Raw genomic sequence first — 4,941 nt, forward strand, 5'->3', positions numbered from 1 at the left:
AGACCAAACACCGCCTTGATTTGTGTTCTAAGGCACCTGCTGTTTGTAACGGGGATTTTCATGAGAGAGGCAGCAAGGGGAGGGCGTGTAATTTAATCTCCAGGCTGTAAAAATCCATTTCTGCTTGTACTTGTTGATAATGTAACTGTGACACAGCTAATACAAAATGACCCAAATGCACTTTCACAGAGTTGTCATAATGAAGGTTGGTCTGTACCCACAGGTGCAGGATGCTGCTCACAGTTTGATGGAAAACTGGAACAACTGGGGTGTTTTTTCTCTTTTTTTTTTTTGTGTTTATGGTCCTTCAAATATTAACAACATTTTTTTTATAGCTGCCCTCTCTGCAGTACTTTCACCTGCAGTTGTCCAGGGCTCCATAAAATAACCAATTTTTTTTAACTAAAGAAAAACTGACTGGAGGAGGAAGACCAGGTTTGGGTGAGGGTGGATTTTTTCCAAGGAATTCCAAGGGCAGAGTGGGACCTCCTGTAAAATAAACATTTTGTGTGGTCATCAGTTGCTTCAGGAGTATGTCGCTGTCGAGGCAGGACGGGAAAGAGAAGACTGACTCAGAAGACTGCTGAGAGTAAAACTCCGGTTTATTCAAAATACACCGCTCTTTTATTTACATTCTTTCCCAACTCTTTCCCAGGCTTCTGCCTGGCTAGAAACTCTCCATTTCTCTCTTTGACTGAATCTGAGACCCACGGGAGTATAGATTAAATCCTTGGAGATGTAGATGTTAGAAAAAGAACAGAAATTACCCCTTGGAACAAAACCAAACCTGTCTATGCTGGCTGGTTTTGTCTGTCTTGGTACCTGGGGTACGAGTGCCACCAGGACCTCATTTCTGGAAGGGCTGGAAATGGACAGTGAGGGGTTTGGGATGTGGGAAAATCACTGCCTGGAGAGGCTGGGGTGTGTTCTGGGAAATGCAGGCACTGGGAGAGCAAATCCTTCAGCTGACTGTCAGAGCAAGACACACTTTTTGTGTCTCTTGGAGATCTCTTGGGTCACTTCTTCTGTCTCTCGCGTAGAAATTCTGGCCCACCTGCCATAATTAAAAGTTGGGATACAAAATTAGGTGGAAGTGCAGGACGGTGTGATAGGCAGGATGAGTGTGGCTCCAGAGAAGGGAACAGGAGTGGGAGTGAGCAGGATCTCATGCCCAAAGGTGGCTGGGGTGGGTCAGAGGATGGAGGATGCGCTCCTGGAGGCAGTTTGGGTGCATGAGAAGAGGCTGAGAGTGCCCCACAGGAGAAGCATCACCATATGGGACTATAAAGTGAAGGGAAAACCCCCTCGTGATTCGTGCAAGTGAGTAAGCAATTGCTGTCCCTACCTGCCTGCAGGCAAGAGGTTTTGGTGTGAGTCTGCTGTTCCAGGCTTGGCCAAGGACACAGCCTGGGAAGCTCAGCCCAGTTTGTTTTGAAAAGCCCCACAAAACACAAGCACATGTACAGGAGGCATGGAAACTGCAGCTTGTGTTGGGAGCACAGTTGCTGGGTTTATACACTTCAGCCAGGAAGAAAGGAATTCTTGTTGAAACTTGTTCTGTCTGTTGCTCTCTATGTAAATTTCACATATTTTGTGGGATGCTGCATCCACAGAGTAATCAGAAGGCATGGGGGAAAAAAGAGGCAACATTTGCAGATAGTCCAGTTTCCATTTCTGCTTTGCTGCTGCACATGATTAGCACATTAAACATAACTGCTAGCGCTCATTTACAAAGACTTCCTTTGATCGTCTTCAAAATCCAAGAGAAAGAAGAGATAGGGTAGGATAAGGATTGCATTAAGTATGATAGTGTTTAGAATTTCTTCAGTCTTGAACGTTCTTTATTCAGGGACCGACATATTAAAAATTTAAATTATTCCCATTAAAACATTGTTCCCTGGTACAGCTGTCAAGAGGAAATAGAACATAACTAGGACATTTGTGTCTGGCCAAAAGTCACCAAAATCTCCAGGCATTCCCAAGGAGAACTCTCAAGGAAAGTGTCAGAATCCCAAATGACCTTGACATCACCTCCGAATCAATAGCTTGACATCTGATAGAGACAAGTGGAGAATGCTCAGCGATAAAGGGAGCTTGTGTGGTGCAGCAGCAGAACTCAGGCAAAGAATTAAAGGATAAGGAAAATGTCAGACTATAAAAATCAACGAGATACTGTTGCCAAAAATTAGAATTCTCACCTTGGGCTGTAGGAAAGGAGAAAAGCGGTAGAAGAGGGTAGGCAAGACTCAGAGGCTGATCCCCATCCTCTGCCTGTGATACCACTCCTGTTGTTCTGAAGCTTTTCAACAAGATGTCTAGGGACAAACTGTAAAGAGTCTAGAAAGGAGAAGGAGGAAAGGAATAAAAGATGATCAGATCTGAAAGTGAGTTTTATCCGGGGAAAGAAGGAAGGAAAGAAGGAAAGAAAGGGAAGGGAAAGGGAAAGGGAAAGGGAAAGGGAAAGGGAAAGGGAAAGGGAAAGGGAAAGGGAAAGGGAAAGAGAAAGAGAAAGAGAAAGAGAAAGAGAAAGAGAAAGAGAAAGAGAAAGAGAAAGAGAAAGAGAAAGAGAAAGAGAAAGAGAAAGAGAAAAGAACAACAGAGAAAGAGAGAGAAGGAAGGAAGGAAGGAAGGAAGGAAGGAAGGAAGGAAGGAAGGAAGGAAGGAAGGAAGGAAGGAAGGAAGGAAGGAAGGAAGGAAGGAAGGAAGGAAGGAAGGAAGGAAGGAAGGAAGGAAGGAAGGAAGGAAGGAAGGAAGGAAGGAAGGAAGGAAGGAAGGAAGGAAGGAAGGAAGGAAGGAAGGAAGGAAGGAAGGGAGGGAGGGAGGGAGGGAGGGAGGGAGGGAGGGAGGGAGGGAGGGAGGGAGGGAGGGAGGGAGGGAGGGAGGGAGGGAGGGAGGGAGGGAGGGAGGGAGGGAGGGAGGGAGGGAGGGAGGGAGGGAGGGAGGGAGGGAGGGAGGGAGGGAGGGAGGGAGGGAGGGAGGGAGGGAGGGAGGGAGGCTTCAGTACCTGCCGGGCTTTCTGAGCCACTCACCAGCATTCCCAGTATGTTTGCAGGTACTCCAGGGAAGCTCCTTCTCATCTGCAAAGCAGAATTGCAGCCTAAGCCACTTTTCCCATCCTGTAATTCCCCTCTTTAGCCACAGACTGGGGAGAAGTGGCAAACTGCAAACGGCTTGATTACCCAAACTTGGGTGATCCCTGTCCAAGGAAGCAGGAAGGAAAACTGAAAATATTCCTGCAGTTGGGCAAGTTGGAGCCAAACAGCACTGTAAGAATGTGTGTGATTAGATCAGGACCAGTTGCTGTGTGTGAGCTCTCTCCCTGTTAGCACATCTACCAGCTCATCAATGTCCATGGAAGCAAAAGGCTGCATCTGCCTTTAACTGGGACAGATAAACTGCAGGCAAGCCAAATTCCTAGGCATGCCTGCACATGTCTGTGCAGAGCTATAGTCGCTCTTGGTGATCTCATTTAAACATAGTCAAAATTATTAAAAGATGCTGCTATATGGATATGACAATTCGTGCAAATAAAATTGTCATATATTTTATCGTTATGTACTGTTAAGATACTCTTCTAAGAAGTTTTTAAAAACACACAAACCAGCAACAGGGATTGCAACACAATGTTGAAACCACCTGGACAAAGGAGGGAGGACTCCATTCACAAGCAATTGAACATGATGCACAAGAGTAGATGGGCAGCTGGCAGGAGGTTTGTTTATGACTCCAGTGGTGTCTGGACTTGCTCTGCTGTTTGTGTCTCCAAGGTCTGACTCAAACCCAGTTCAAGCCAGAGGAAAGAATCCCAGCAGTTTAGCAGATATAAAGCTGCAACTCTGGAAAGGATAAACTTTTGGTAACACATCCTTTCATAAGTCTCTCTTCTTTCTGACGTGCTGGTGACTCTCCTCAAGCTGGGGTTTGCTGGTGGTTATTGGGGCATGCACAAACACATTTCATCCTGCTGCTGCTACCCACATGCGCTGCACCATTGCAAGAGATTCTGGCACCAGTGCTGTACCCTCTGCACACCCCAGATAAATGCTCTTCCCTCCTCTTGGGCAGTGCCTGGACCTCTTGGGCCTCCATTTGCTGCCCTTTTGCCTTTGCTTTGAGATCACAGAATGGTTTGGGTTGGATTGGGCCTCCAAGCCCACTGCCTTCCATGGGCAGGGACACCTCCTACCAGCCCAGGTCGATCCAAGCCCCATCCAGCCATGTGGCTCTACCTCTGTCTTTATCTCTATCTCTACCTCTTTCTCTATCTCTATCTCTATCTCTATCTCTATCTCTATCTCTATCTCTATCTCTATCTCTATCTCTATCTCTATCTCTATCTCTATCTCTATCTATCTCTGTCTCTAATCTCTATCTCTGACTGCCTAAATCTGTTTATTCTAATGCAGCTGAGGTCCTATGGAGGGCACTCATGGCCTTCCTGGTGCCTCCCTTTCCTAATCCAAGTCCAACAAAATATTCACTTAAATTTATTCTCACTCTGGAAAACCTCTGTTTCCCCCAAGAGTAAGGACAAGGCTTACAGAGAGAGGACACATTTCATCAGACCAAACAAGACAGGCCAAACAGCCAGGCTTTTGCTCTGCCAGTCCTTCCTTAGGGTTTTATTAAGAGATTTCTCCATGGTCTCCCCTGGGCAAGGACAGCTTCCTGGTGGATGTGCCCGCAAGGTCTGCGATTTGTAAGGCAAAGAAATGGTTTTGATAATCCACAACTTGCTTAACAAGGACTCCCCACACAAAAATGGTTGCTTGTCTTCAAAGGAGTGCTTCTGGAGAGCTACTTTGTGGCCAGTCACTCAGCTTTACTGATCCTCATTAGACCAGAAAAGTACACGCTTTCCCTCCAGGAAGAATGTGTAAGTGTTGGAATGTCTAACGTTAGAAATTATTGAAAGTGAGCAGTTTGAAATGGTCATTTTCC

At 46.2% G+C, this 4,941-nt stretch overlaps 1 long non-coding RNA gene across 2 annotated transcripts; it reads right to left on the reverse strand.

Annotated features, from left to right (window-relative positions):
• Nucleotides 1-581: 581 nt before the first annotated feature.
• On the reverse strand, nucleotides 582-3,541 carry LOC140684480 (uncharacterized). Of its 2 annotated transcripts, none has more exons than XR_012056801.1 (3): nucleotides 3,005-3,541; nucleotides 2,199-2,337; nucleotides 582-1,054 (listed from the first exon to the last, which is right to left on the reverse strand). It is a non-coding gene; the product is annotated as an uncharacterized lncRNA (long non-coding RNA). The 2 variants fall into 2 exon arrangements; XR_012056800.1 differs by having other exon boundaries at nucleotides 3,030-3,529.
• Nucleotides 3,542-4,941: the final 1,400 nt, after the last annotated feature.

The sequence above is a fragment of the Taeniopygia guttata genome, chromosome 6, assembly GCF_048771995.1.
Source record: "Taeniopygia guttata chromosome 6, bTaeGut7.mat, whole genome shotgun sequence".
Lineage (NCBI taxonomy): Eukaryota > Metazoa > Chordata > Aves > Passeriformes > Estrildidae > Taeniopygia > Taeniopygia guttata.